This window comes from Nannospalax galili, unplaced genomic scaffold, assembly GCF_000622305.1.
Source record: "Nannospalax galili isolate Female #2095 unplaced genomic scaffold, S.galili_v1.0 scaffold304, whole genome shotgun sequence".
Classification (NCBI taxonomy): Eukaryota; Metazoa; Chordata; class Mammalia; order Rodentia; family Spalacidae; genus Nannospalax; species Nannospalax galili.
Window position 1 is genome coordinate 578,255 of NW_008352325.1, and position 15,100 is coordinate 593,354.

The following is a 15,100-nucleotide window of genomic DNA, read 5'->3' on the forward strand; positions in this document are numbered from 1 at the left end:
CAGTACTTTATATGAATGATAGTGTTCGTGGTGTTAGTGACTAGCTTTCTTAACTTAGCGAATTTTCAAGGTTCATTCAAGTTATAGTATGTTTCTTTGTTCATTCCTTTTTTGTGGCTGATATTAATTCATTGAATATATCTGTAATACTTGGTTTATCCATAAAACACTTGATGGATATTTAGGTTGTATATACCTTTTAACACTTGTGAATAATGCTTTTTATGAACATTGTCATACAGGTGTGTGATGAGTAATATAGACTGTCAACTTGACAGAATCTGGAGTCACCAAAGAGACAAGTTTTTGAGGGATTATCTTGATTAAGTTAGCCCCTGGGCATTCCTGTTTGGGATTATCTTGATCAGCTCAATCCAGGTGGGAAAACGCACCCTAAGTATAGCTGGCATCATTTCATGGCCTGCGTCCTGGGCTGAATAAAGAGGAAAGAAGATGCTGAACAGCCTGACTGGGGATGCAGTGTGGCCAGCTGCCTCAAATTCTTGGTGCTATGACTTTGCTACCATGATAGATTGTACCCTGAAACTGTGAACCAAAATAAACCCTTCTCCCTTAAGTTGCTTTTGTCAGAGTATTTTATCACAGCAACAGAAAAGTAGCTTTGAGAATATGTCAAACTGTTTGAATACTTGCTTTACCTTTTTGTGATGTATATATCTAGATATGGGGTTGTTTGGTCATTTGGTGTTTTTATGCTTATCTTTTTGAGGAATTTCCAAACTTTCCACAGTGGCTGTACCATCTTCTTACCAGCAGTGTAGGAGGTCCAAGTTTTTCTGCTTTCCCCGTTTTTATTGTGTTCATCCTACTATGTGCAGTAGCCTTGCTGTAGCTTTGATTTGTGTTTTGGTATCATATTGTGGGAATTCTCAGATGCTCTGCATGTCAGCCCATGAGAACTGTCCTACAACGGACAATAGTTTTGGGTTTTTTTAATCATTGTTGTTTCTTTGTTTTGTGTGTCTATGAGGCTGGGAATTGAACTTAGAGCCTCACACATGCTAGGCAGACACTCCACTGCTGAGCTTTATTCCCAGCCCACCCACCCCCTTTTTGATGAAATTTATTTTAATCTTTTATTAACTGTGCTATTGGCACCATACTGAGGGGTTATCAAATCCCCTGTCCTGAAGAAAACCATTGAATCGAGGTAATTTGACTTTAATTTTTCTTCTTCTCCTTCTAGTTTGGGTGCCTTTCATTGCTATTGTCATTATTTTTCCTTGTGATTGCCCTTTAGCTAGGGCTTCTAATCCTGTGCTAGAAGAGGCAGACCTAAGAGCCTATCTTGCCCTGTCTTAGGGAACCACTTTCAGTCTTCCGCTGTTGGGTACGATGTTAGTTGTGGGCTTTTCACAGTGCCTAACACACTGTAGGGTAATAGATATTCAACTCCCTTTCTCTGGTGGCTATTCAAGAGTCCATGTTCTTTGGTCTGGGGGCTCCTTGTAAATTGTTCTGTCAGGTGTTTGCCACTGTGACCTTCTGAAGGCAAGGAGAGGATCATGTGCCATAATTTTTACAGCTATTCTGGTTTTTATTTTATTTTGAAATGAAGTGATGGAGATCAAATTTAGGGCCTTTCACACCGTAGGTAATTGCTGGAGCACTGAGCAACATTCCTAGCTCTCTTTCTTTTTCTCAAAATGATGAGACTGTACGCAGGGAGGGTGAATAGATACGTGCACCTCCATCACAGTCAGTCTTAGTTTAGTCTCAGGTTTAGGACATCTATGTGACATTACATTTAGGTTGACTTTAGAGCAGTCTCTCAGAGCCGACTTTTGCTTCCCAAAAGGGAGAACATGCTATGCTTGTAACACACTGGTGAGTCCTTGGGAGAAGTAAGAGGTGTGATAAAGGCCCTTGCCCCATTTGGAAAGTGCCTCATGTTCCCAGGTCAGAAATAGATCCTCCTTGAAGAGCTGTGCTCAGTCCCGGATGTGGTGGCCTGGCCACAGGCAGAATATGGCTGGTTGTTCTAACTCTCTGGGAGGCCCAGGACACACAGTTGTACACTGGAGCCTCATAGTTCATTCCTGCCAGACTCTGGTCTCAACGTCACACAGTTGGAACAGGACATAGATAGCGTGGGTCAGTACAAGCTGGGCACAGTTGCTCTTCTGTGGTGGAAAAGATCTGTTTTGGGGTACTGATGTGTGCTTTCGTGCTTGGCCTCTGTGTTCACACAGGCGGGGGAAGATGGACAAGGGCTGGCCACCTGTGGGTGTTGACCACCCCAAAGAGGCTGTCTGTCATGCCGGCTGTGTTTCACCTGGGGGCAGGGCTAGCACTTTTCTTGGAAACTGGAAATACTGGAAGTGTGACATTTTCCTTCTGTCTCTCCCCATTAGTGCTACTCGTTCTCGTTCTGGAGGCCTTGGAAGGACATTCTCAGAGACCGAGCTATACATCTTGCCAGAATCAACAAGCAGGATGAGGTTTCAGGGCGCACAGCTGAGCCACTTTTCATAAGCACTGACCTTCAGGGGCCCCTACAGGGGGAACAGAATGGAAGGAATTGTCCTGCCCTGGGCTGCTGGCCGTGTGCAGCTTGCTGTGCTGCACGTGGTCTGGCCAAGGCAGTCATGTGTATGTCTGGATCTCAAGTGAAAATTTACTAAAACTTGATTTTTTTTTTTTTAGAAAATCTTTTTGAATAAGTCATCTCAAAGGGGTCTTTTCTCAATGCTGAGTTGGGCGGTTCAGGCAGTTCAGTTCAGGGATGATGGCTTGACTTCCTTCAAACCTTTCCAGAGTATGCATTGAGGTTTAGAGTATTGAGTGAAGTCATGGTTTCCAGCAAAGCAACTTCAAGGGTGGAGAATTACAGAGGCAAAGGACTATGTGTGTGAAACAGCATTTTTTTTAAACTGTTGTTCCTTAGCACTAAAGATGACTGAAGATGAAGAAGTGTGGATACACACACACACACACACACACAATTTTTTTTGAGACAGGGTCTTGTGTAGCCTAGGCTGGTCTCAAACTACTATTTAGTGACCTTGACTTTTTGATCTTTTTTTTTTTTTGGACAGGGTGTCTTGTAGCCCAGCTCACCTAGAACTCAGTATGTACACCAGGCTGGCCTCCATCTCACAGAGATACACCTACTTCTGCCTCCCAAGTGCTGAGATTAAAGGCATACACTACCATGCCCAGCGAATTTTTGATCTTCTTGCCCCTACCTCCAAAGTGCTGGGATTACAGGTGCATGGCTGCCACACCTGTTGTTGTTGTTTTTTTTGTTTGTTTGTTTGTTTTTTTAAATGCAGTGTTAGGTATGAACTCCGGGCCTGGGTGGGCACTCTACCTATTGGACTACATCCCCTACCCACTATTTACCATTTTAGACTATAGGTCTAGAATTTTAAAAACACTTATTCTTCCCTTTAAAATAAACATATTATCTATAAATACAATGCCATTTATGAAGAATGTGTTTTCAACCACAAAAAGCATCTGAAGAGACGCTTTGCTTTGCATTTTGCAAGACTTTGTGGTGTTTAGTGTAGAAGAAGGTAGTTGGATTGTCACATGCCCTGTGGCCTCCAGAACATTCATTCTATCATGCACCTAGGAGAGAATTAGAGGAAAAAGGGAGAGGTTACATCATAATCTCTTGAAGATAGCTCTGACTGCATGAATCCTGGAGGTCTGCCATGTAAACTCTAAGGAGTTATATGTTATGTTGCAGGGGCTTAGAGATCCAGAAGGTCTTCCGGATTCCTGACCTAGTAGTACTCTTTCACAGACCCCACCTGTTCCTTGGTGAATCTCTGTTGTATCAACTATAGAGAGGTTCACCTGGTTGCTATCCATTAAGCACCAAGTTAGGGAGCACTGAACCCCTCTGGTTTCCAGTATTCTTGTTGTGTCCTTAGGTTAAAGTAGAGAGGAAACCTGAAGATGGTAGCAACCAGAGCCATTTGCTATCTTGAGAGGAACAGCTGGATCAGACAGAACCAAGCAGGCAGTAACAGGACTCTGGAAGTCAGAGGAGCACAGGAAGCTCTGCCCTGTTCAAGTCAGGGGGCTTGACGCATGAACCCAGCCAGCTGTCTCTCCCTGCTTACTTTGCTGAGCCTGATCTAGACTAAGATCTACCAACAGACAGGTCAGTCCTCAATCATCAGCTAGGAGGAATTAGACATTTGTTAAAGAAACCAACACCAGTGTCTCTAGTGCCACCAAGAGTACTTTGGAGCAAAGGAGAGATACTCAGCAGTGATGGGACAGCCACAAAGGATAGTCCTTTGTATTCCATGCATACAAGCTTGGAAGTCCAGAAGGGGAGTTAGGAAGGGTGGTGCAGAGAAAGCAAAGGGATAAGCACCTTTCTCTTAATGGCACTTGGCCTGTGGCAGTTTTTCAGGGCCACAAAGATAGGACTTTGATGAGCCCCATCAGAGGGCTCCTTCCTGAAGAAGAAAGGTCAGCAGCTGAGTCCCCTTCTAGACCCCGAGGACAGGCTTGGCTGGCCAGAACACATTCAGTGTGCGTGCAGTTTCTGCAGAACTGATAAGAATGATAGCTGGTCGTGCACTTCATAAGCTGTTTTTCCATACTCCTCATTCCTGGGTCTTGAGCAATAGGAAGACTTGGCTGTACTCCACATGCTCTGCATCCCTAGGCCTATGGAATCAAAGTTAGGGACCATCTTGCAGATGGTGAAGTAATTGATGGCATTAAGACCAAGCATGTGGTGAGTACCCAAGAAGCGTTTGTTGAATGAATTAATGAGGGAATAAAGAATTTCAAATCCTAACATAGTCAGGATCCCTATCTTGATAATGCTTAGCCCCTTCCTGCTAGATGCAATCTAAAAGAGATATGTGGCGCCTCAGCCCATTAGTATTGCTGTAACAAAATACAGGAGCCTAGATTATGGAAGGTAGAACAAACCACACAGCTGCAGGCCATTAGCCCCAGGGTTTTAGCAGGATGCAGACTGGGTGACGAGGCCTTTCAGACTGGTATAGATAGAACACTCTCTTCCTTTAGGACAATTAATTCTAAATTGAGAGTCACTTGGGAATTGAAGGAGACTGCTACATAGACTGTTTGTCTTTTTTACCTAAATTTCAGAGCCAGGTAAAAAGAGTGCAGAGTCCAGTATTTCAGCTTCCCACAGCTGTTTCTCCAAATCGTGGAATAACAGTTGGTATCTTCGTTTAGTCCGAAGGCACTGTGCCATGTCTGTTGCATTCATTGTACCATCTGTTCCGTGTCCTGGGAGCTGGTACTAGCTAGGGGAGCAGACTGCAGACCTTGGGAGTCAGTGATAGGGTATGGTTGGAGTACTGGGATAGCACCCCAAGCAAGCTCTCCCCCAGCTCTTAAGTGTCCAAGCCCTCAGCTCTGATGAGGAATCTGGAGTAGTAGGCCTCACATGGAGGGCTTTAGCTGGTCTCCTGAGTCCCAGCAGACAGAACAGTTCATTAGGATAATGGTATGGGGAGAGTGGTATAACAAGGGGATGGCCAGGCTGACCCAGCACAGCCCCAATCCCCATCATCTCATTTTCTTTATGCTAGATCCAGTCTAAGAGAGGCACTTTGTCTCAGTATGTTACCCTTGCTGTAATACTACCTAAGTCTAGGCAATTCGTAAATGGTATAAGTTCACTTAGCTCACAGTTCTGGAGAAATGGTGCTGGCATGAAGGCCTTTTTGATGTATCCTAAATTGGCCAAGGGTGTCACATTGGGGAGCTAGAGTAAGTGTGCTTAGGTCTCTTACTCTTATATGCTGCCTACTCTTATGCTCTTTCCTAATTCTGATCACCTCCCAATGACTCTACTTCCAAGTTTATTAACAAGAATTTGAAGGTACTTTGCTTTCAACACTTGAATTCCAGAGGATATACCCAATACCCAAGCCATAGCACCTGGGTGGGAAGATATAAGAACCATCCCTGGGTCTCCAAGCATGTACTAGGGACTAAACTGTCCCTGTAGCTCCTCAGCTGTTGGGGGGAGGGAGGCACACCCTGAGTTTGGAATGTGACAGAGGATGTAGGCTTCAGAAGTGGGTGGCTTTGCCAGTGAGATGTGCGCATTTCTGAGAAGGTTTCTTGATAACTCATGTGGCTATGTGGCACCAGAGGAGAACCTGAGTATAGGCCAGTATGTGAGGCTGTGCCGGTGGGAGTGCTCCACATTTTGAGGCAGAAAATAACAAATGATTCTTCCCTTAGCATGTCTACCCTCAAGTGGCATACACTGCCTGTCCTGAACCTTAAGGACACAGTTGTCACTTTTGAAATTGGAGGACAAGGAGTAGAAGGGGCCCCAGCCTGCACTCCTATCCCTCCCAGGGCATCTTCATCCTCACAGGGTTGGTCTGCAAGGCAGCGGGAACTCAGTAAGCCAAGGCAGCGGTCTGAGCAGGGAACAAAGAGGACCAACTAGAGGGAGGTCAGTCAGTTTTTAGAAACAGCTGCTGAGTCTTAGAAAAGTAATATAGATTACATTGTTAAGTCATTTTCAGTGCTTTTTATGCCTGTACCCTGTGTCTTATCGGACCTGCCTAATAGGCATTTCGGCGCCATCAACAATTGTTTTCTTGCTATTCTTGTTCTGTTGACCATTTGTTTCCATTGTCTTTGTTAACATCTTGATCCCCTGAGAGACAGGGTTTCCTCACACTTGCATGTCTATGCTCACTTCTGAAAGCCTGTTATTGTCCATTCTAGTTACTCATGGAATGTGCTGAATGAAAAGATGTGATTAACTTTAAAATAGTTCTGGTGCTAAAGGCCGTTGGACTTTGACAAGTGTGAGGTGACTTGGCCAGTTCTGATAATTGGCTGAAAAAACACACGGCTCTATCTCTGTAGAGATAAGCTCACCCAGAAGGAGGAAGAGACGGAGCTGGAGACAGAAGATGGGACCATCCCACCTACGCCACCTGCTCTGCCACTAATGCAAACCTGAGCTGCTTCCATAGTGTTGTCCTTCCCCACCTTCCCAACAGTGCATTTACCTTTTCTGAAAACTACTTCAGTGAAGAAAGAAAAAGGAGGGAAGAAAAAGATGAGAAAATAGAAGGCCAAGTTCTTCTGGGTGGCTGGGAGCAGCACACAGAGCAGAGTCTGTGCAGTCAATGTTCATGTGACTTGGCTGAAACACTTAATAGGCCCATTGTGTTTAGGTGTGAGGGTGGGGGCAGCTACTCAAGGGCAGAGGAGGACCAGGGGCCCTTTCTTCAGATTGCAGGAGAGGGCTGGAAAGACAGAAGAGGCAAAGACCACTGCTTCAAAACTTGACTAAAGCCCATCTTAGCAGAAATTTAAAATTGGAGAAATAGTGTTAAAACTTCCAACCTAGAAGTTTGCAGAGTGAGATTTCACTCCTGACTTTTATCTGTTCTATGTAGTGGCCACGGGATCAGTGTTTGGGGTCTTTGGATTTTTCTTTATATAGCATCAGTAGATACGGCCACACACCAACTTGTCACTTTCTTCTTTGTAAACATGGTTTCTTATTTCTTCACATAGTTGCCTTCTACCAACCTATGTGAGGCACTTTGCTGCAGCCATCTTTTCATGGACGTAGTTGGATATGTGATGTTCTTTCTCATTTTAGGGTTGAGGAAAGGAAATCCAGATTGAGAAGATGCTTCCCTTCCCATTGGAGGCTGAGTTCCCAGTTATTCTATGACTGAATATTGTAGACTAGAGACTCCTTTCCACAGGGGCTCTTCTGGGGCTATTAAGTGCTTTTTGGTAGCTACCCACCATTTGAAGGATTGCTCTACTTTATTACATATGCTACCTATGGGGCCTTTTTTTGTGTGTATTCAGAATTTAAGCTTCTTAGTCCTGTTCTGAGAGACTGAACAGTGATCCAAACTGAAGGTCCTGACCTCAAAGTGGCCTCTTAATGAAGAAATCACTACAAAATGAGTTGGCAGGAGAAAAACAGCAACAGCAAACCTGCTTTTAAGGGATGAGGATGAGGAAGTCAGGGCTGACAGACGTGTTGTAGAATGGGCAGGAGTGGGCATGCAAGGTAGCTTGGTCTCACAAGGAGGAATGGGATGGCAAGTGGATGGCAGCTGTGTCTGCTAGGAGACAGCAGGTAGCAAAGTAGATGAAGGTGAAAGGTGCTCATGTTTTTAGGAGAATTCTAGAGGACAGAGATTATGTCAAAGCTACAGTGGAGGAGCAAGGCTAGTTAATGAGGGTTATCCATTTCTAGGCTGCCTGGAATAGAGTGGGGAGCACTGTGGGGCAGGCCAGACACTTGCCACTGGATTTTTGGGTACATCCAAAGTGTAGCCAATTCTATGGTTTGAATTCGTCCCTTGAAAGTTTCTTTGTTGGGGACTGAATCCCTAAGATCATGTATCAATAGTAGGTAGATCTAGTTCTGAAATCTCACAGAGGGTGGGATTATTAAAGTTATTGGGGATTCCCATGATGACACTAGTGACTTTACAAGACGAGGATACATGCAAATGGGCATCTTTCGCTGTTTCACCATGTGATGCTTACGCCATGTTTAGATGCACCACGAAGGCCCTCACTAGATGCCAAGCAGATTCCAGTGCCGTGAGCCTTGGACTTGGCAGCATCCAGAACCATGAGCAAATGCACTTCTATTTATAAATGATCTAGGCTAAGATATTTTGATATCTCAGCAGAAGATAGGCTAGGATGGCATGTGGCTGGTGTTAGCTCATTGGCTCTGCAGAACTAAGGGCTGGGTGAGTAATGAGGATGCTGAGAGTTGAAATAGAGTCCATGTCTGAAGAGAGGAGGTAGTTGCTGGAGCAGCAGAGGTGGAAGAAAGTGGATGGCTTTTGGTTGTTTCCACAGCCTCTGTTAATTGGGCTGGTGGATTGAGTGAAAGACAGGTAGGAATGGGAAAGGGCTCTTGGTCCAGTTTGGTGGGTGTCCAGTTTGAATTGAATTGAACTAAATTGAGGGAAGGCGGGATTTGGGTAGGTCCACTTAGGCGGCTTCCAATTTTTCCATATTGAGGAGTATGGCAGTAAACATCTTGAAGAGTGCATATGTGAGTATGGGTGTTCATTGTGCCTGTAAGTCTTACTGTTGGGTAAATTATGAAAAGGGACATGCTGTCTGTCCTTAATCTTGACTTTTACAGGGTACCTCCCTGTCTCCAGTTGACACTGCAGATACTGTACAGTGAACCCACTTATGGTCTAGGACAACCTCATCCTCAGAGGGCCATCTTCCCTTCTTGGGTAACCCCAGATTTCCAGCCATCTGATAGGTCACATCAAAGTGCATTTGTTGCTTTTTCAATCACCCTTTCCCTGGTTACTTGTGAAGCTGAGAGTTTCACTAGTTTGTTTTCTAAGTTGTTGGATTTTGAACGCTTTGCTTGTTTTTAGATTTTCTTTTCTCTTAGTAAATAAGATTTATTTAACATAGATTGTTTGCTGCATGTTATTACAAATATTTTATCCTAATGCTGGGCTTTTGATTTTGCACATAGGGCCTTTCACTGTAAAGGAGTTGGTTTATCCTACATGGCTTTTAGATTAAGAATTTTGGTTGGGGGCTAAAGAGATGACTTAATGGTTAAGAGAATGTTGCATACTGCTCTTACAGAAGACATGAGTTTAGTTCCCAGCACCCATCTCCCAAACTGGCTGTAACTCCAGTTCCAAGAGCCTCTGGCCTCCATATGCACCTGCATTCATATGCATGTACCCATACATAGTCACACACACACACACACACACACACACACACACACACACAAAATTAAAAATTAAATTGCATTAAAATAAGAATCTTGCTTGTGAAGACCTCTTACCTAAATTTTGTAATATTATTCATGTACATTTTCTCTTTATGTATTTTTTGTAATGTGTCAATCATCCATTCATTAGCAGTGTGGGAAGTGAGGGACTGACTGTCTTACTGAGGAAGCTGCTAGTAGTTATCCTTGGTCTTGTTTTTAATTCATATTTCATCATTCGTGTTCTCCATCCAAAATCTATATCTGCAGATGTCCTATATCTCCTATATCTTCCAGGACCCTCAGATCATCAAGGGAGCTCTCTCCCAAGACTGGGGGTAAGTTGGGCTGTTTTGCCCTGTCCTATAGGGGCAGTAATAGGAACCTTTCAACTTTAATGAAGGGAGTATGCTTCTATATCTGTTCTTTCCAGTTCCTCCCTAAAAGCCTTCCATTTTCTTCAAAGAGTTCTGTATCTATTTCCATCTAGAGTGTATTATTTTGGTACTTTGGTGAATGAAATAATTTTTAATCATCAGCTTTTCTAATTATCCTGGTCCCAGTGAGAGAGGTGGTGGCTGCAGCTGCTCCCAGATGACATCCTTATTGAATGTTCACCTTGGTTCTAATTGATCATCCTTCATTTTATCTGTAACTAACAATGATTTTTTTTCAAAATCTGTTTTCCTATTCAACATTTCCTTTGCATTTCTGTTTATTGTTTCGTCACGTGATCTTTGGTCCCTGGGACTGTTAGGGCTTGTAATGTGTGGGTTTGCTGCCCCTGATGCAGTGATGATGGCCTGGCTTTCCTCATTATTTGTGCTACTGGCCTGCTGGAATTTTCTGGCCTATATCACATATAAGGTTAAGGCTGTGCCTTATTTCATATTTTATGACCCAGATCCTTAAGCAAGAAGATTTATTTATTTTCTCTTACCAACTGTGCTTTTGATTTTAGATTTATTCTTCTAGACATATTTCTCTTTAAAAAAATGATAAAAGGGCTAGAGAGTTGGCTCAGCGGTTAAGAGCACTGACTGCTCTTGCAGAGGACCCAGATTCGATTCCCAGCACCCACATGGCAGCTACAAACCGTCCTTAACTCCAGTTCCAGGGGAATCCGAAGCCCTCTTCTGACCTCCGTGGCATTGCACAACATGGGTGCACTCACATACATGCAGGCAATACACTCATATGCATAAAATAAAAATAATAAATAAAATATAAAAAAATAAATGATAAAATAAGGCTAGAGAGATGGCTCAATTAGTAAAATGCTTGCACTGCAAGTACATGAGTAGGGAACCCCAGCACTCACGTGAAAAGACGGGCATGAGACAGTCGTGAAGTGATGTGGAGGTGCTTCTCTCTCCCACTTCTCCTTTTATTTACTTATTAGAATGGCATGAGTAGGTTTTATATTGTATATGTGCTTGTGTGCGCACATGTGTGCACTTGTATATGGAGGCCGGATGTTGATATTGTGTGGCTTTCCACAACCTCTTCACATTCTATTTTTTGAGACAGGGTCTCTCACTGAATCTGAACTTGCCCATTCAACTAGGCTGCCTGGCCAGTGGACTTCAGGGTTTTAGTGGGTTCTATCCCCTCACATGCTGCCTCACTTTTTTCATGGGTTCTGGGATCCAAACTCAGTTCCTCAGGCTTGTATAGCAGGTATTTTACCAATGGAGTCATCTCCCCAGACCACCTCTCTCTTTGTTTTAAAGGCACTGGTGAGTAAATCCAGAGCCTCAATACAGGCTAAGTAACTGTACTACCATTGAGCCACGTCCCAGTATTTAACTGTTGGTTCACTTTAAAGCTGTTCACAGGTTCTAGCTATCGAATTCTGAAATTTCACAATTCATTTTTAGAATTTTGCCCCTTTTTTTCCATTCTATTTTATCCACATATTTAATTTTTCTTCACAAGTGCCTTCCTCTGTGAAAACACAGTAGTCTCTTCTTTCATTTCAATATGGATTTGTTTTTTGGTTAAAGGTGTTCTCTTCCCCTTTCAAGAAGGCCTGGGCTTCCCTCTAGTCAAATAGGCTAAATATCTTTGTTGTGAAAGTTGGCATTTGTTGACTGTCTAAATAATCACTGTTATAACTCTAAATATTTAGTGTGTGAAAGCTAGACAGAATGAAAACTTTATGTTAGCTCAGGAATTTTTGGAAGATATCACAGATACTAAACAGGGATCAAGAGATACTTTGCCTCTAGAAAATCTTGGAACTAAGCTAACATACCTGTTTTTGTCTGGGTTACTATATTCTTTAAGATCATAAGTTTTTGTCACTTTGAGCTATAAGACTGCATGAAATGTGTTCCCTTGACTGATAAAGACAGATGGATGGATTCCATCTGGACTCTGTAGGTGCCTGTCTGGCAGGATGGTCAAGGTCAGTCCACGACCAGGACATACTGGTCTGCTTTGGGACTTTGCCAGTGCCTGCTGTAGATGCTGTCTGGGGTCATGGTAAACAATGCCTGGGAAGGGTATTTGTACAGGCTCTGTGGGGCTATTGACCAGTCCTGAGGTTATCATGTATCTTACTCTTTTAATTTTATCAAGCTTAGAAGTATATTGTGTTTGTTTTTTCAAACTGCAAAGTTTGACATCTGTTTTCTTGAAAATGGACAAAAATGGTCAATGTGGTGACCTTCTCAACATTTTTTATTTTATCTTAATTAGAGATCAATTTATTGTGTCTACACATACATTTTTTTTTGGTCTTTTTGAGATAGGATCTCCCTGTAGCCCCAGCTGTCCTGGAACTCACTATGTAGACCTACACATACTTAAAAAGCAAGTCTATGGAGTATATGGTCTAAGTCCGAAAGAGATAGGTGGCAGAGGCATTGGGAACTGACTCTGGGGCCGTTCAGATCAGAACCTAAAGAAAGATTAGGTCCTCTACAGGTGGACCCCTCTGAATATGAGAATTAGTGATCCACAAGCTGTCTTTCTGGTGGCCTAGAATCCGTTTCCTGTGGTTTTACCCACTGATATTTCAAAACTTAAAATTATTTGACTTCACACCAACTTAAAAACAAATTGTGTTCAACTTAGATGCTAGACTTCTTTGAGACATTTAAGACAATAAAATGCCATTGTGTATACAGGTGATATTGAGCTTTGAGAAGTCAAATCATCTTATATCACACAACTCCCATTTGGGACCTAGAAAGATCAATGTCCACTTTAAACATCAAGCACACAGCCTGTAGGTGGCTAACTTTGCATCTGATAACAGGACTGTTTGCTGCCTTAGTTACATTGAGTATCTGTTTAATGTTTACTTATGATTGGATCTTGTCCCCAGTCTTTGTATGTATTAATTATTTTAAACTTAAAAACTATATAATTCTTTTTTGTAATTAGGGACACTGAAATTCAGTGAGTCCAATAATTTGCCCAAATGTAAGCTGCTCAGTTAGGGTTAGTGTCAGGAAATGAATTAGGGGTCTTTGGTTCCCAAGCCTGGATTCTTAGCAGCATGCCCAGTGGGACCTAATGGCAGGGAAGAAGCAGGGAAGACCCTGTTTTCACACTTTAATGATTAGGAAAACATTGTTGATATATCCTTCATTGAATTGCCTATTCAGAGCACCCACATCATAGTTGAATCAGTGGGAACACAAAAAGCAGCAACCATGAGTCTGATTGTACCTTTACTCCATGCTGTCCACCCTACCGAGTTAGTTACTGTGTGTGTTTCCTGTGACAGTGTTAAAATCTAATGCATCCTAGTGCAGTTTACTAAAATCCACAGTGAGGTGGGCTTTATCTCCAGGACCCTGCAGAGGACTCATGGTTCAAGAGGGGGTTGAGTTGCCCATTTCCCTGCAAAGCCATTTCCTGCAAGGGAAGGGTTTGTCATGATCCTCCTCATGCTCATATCAGTGCCTTGGGCTATTGGTATTCAGGTCTTGAGTATGTAAATCAAAGTGAATCCTAGGGGCTAGGAGTTGAACTACAAACCTCCCTGTCCTGAAGTCCTCCTGATAGGGAGTTCATGGACCACTTAGAATTCTCTGTTCTCTTCATTTTCTGCAAGGCTCTCCTAATAATGACAGCAGGCCATCGCCTGGTGCCTAGTCTGAGATGCATGCACATCTGTGGGGTGGATTGAGGATATGGGTGGAGCCTGGGAGGAGTCTGTGAAAGGAAAGATGTGGACTATTTTTTGATTTGGGCTCAAAACTTAAATTCAGGGTAATCTTTGGCCTCTTAGGAAAGCAGAGTTATATGGGCTCCACATTCTACATGCCTCGAAAGTCGCTTGCTTTGGGGATTAGAGAGAAACCCAGGCAGTGAGCTAGGAGCCTCTGGTGTATTTAGGCATCTGTCCCTAAAATTAGTAGACATGGCAATGGTAACCTACTTCTGTGGATTTACTACCATTGTTTTGCTCTTGGCAAGTTTCTAAACAACCTCCTTGAAAATGTATTCTTTTATATCATTAGCAGTTTTTAGTCCTGGATACATTCAGAGTGTGCATTCAGGTCTGTATAAGTTCAAAACAAGTTCAACAATGGCTACTTTGATTTTCCAGTTTTGGAGCTGACCAGTATGCTGAGTGGAAGAGGACAGCTAAGAGGAGCAGTGGCCCAGTAACCAGTGCGGCCCTCACTTCGACCCCCGGTGAAGTCTGGGACGGTAAAGTCCGGGTAGCCACCTGGACAGACAGAATCACTGAGTTGCTACCTGTAATACGTAAGTCCTGTATATTTTCACCCATATATAAATAGAGCCTTTCTTTGCAGGAGAGTCTTCTATTAAATATTGATTAAGGCAAGGTCAATAGATGTATTTCACTGTCAGCAGAGGCTGACACTAGATCCTTTATTTCAGGGTTTCCAAAGGTGTCTCCCATCTGTCCCTGTTCTTTCACTCCTCTTGGGCTGTCTCCTCCGTGGGGTCACTGAGCTACATTGATGGCAGTGGGCAGTAGGCAGCAGAAGAAGGGACTTGGGCTGCATTGTGGATCATATTCTGCAGACAGGCCACTACACATTGTAGGTCTTCTCTGTTCATCTGTAAGGCTTGCTGCGTTAGTTGTTCTGGGCACCTATTGCCTGGTGAGCTAGAGCCATTTTACTTTGTGAAGGTGAGCTAGCACAAGATGAGAGTCTTGATGACTGGCTTGTTTTCCAAATGGGATGTGTGGTTGCCCTGACTTTGAGCACAGGAGGGCCTGCTGGACCCTCTGTCCCAGGGGGAGAATGACTGTCAAAAAGAATATTAGCGACAGCTCCTGAAACAAACCACAGATGGAAAGCCTAAACAGCAGAATTTTTTTGGGGGGGTCACTTTTGGCTTTTTGAGACAGGGTCTCCCTATAGCTTA

At 43.3% G+C, this 15,100-nt stretch overlaps 1 protein-coding gene across 3 annotated transcripts in view; it reads left to right on the forward strand.

The window, feature by feature from the left end:
* Positions 1 to 14,306: 14,306 nt before the first annotated feature.
* The window catches only part of Grb10 (growth factor receptor bound protein 10), a 138,837-nt gene continuing 138,043 nt past the window's right edge, over positions 14,307 to 15,100 (forward strand). For all 3 annotated transcript variants that reach the window (XM_029554173.1, XM_029554175.1, XM_029554174.1), the window contains exon 1: positions 14,307 to 14,467. The gene's annotated coding sequence lies outside the window, so the exon portion shown is untranslated. The remainder of the gene's footprint in view (positions 14,468 to 15,100) is intronic.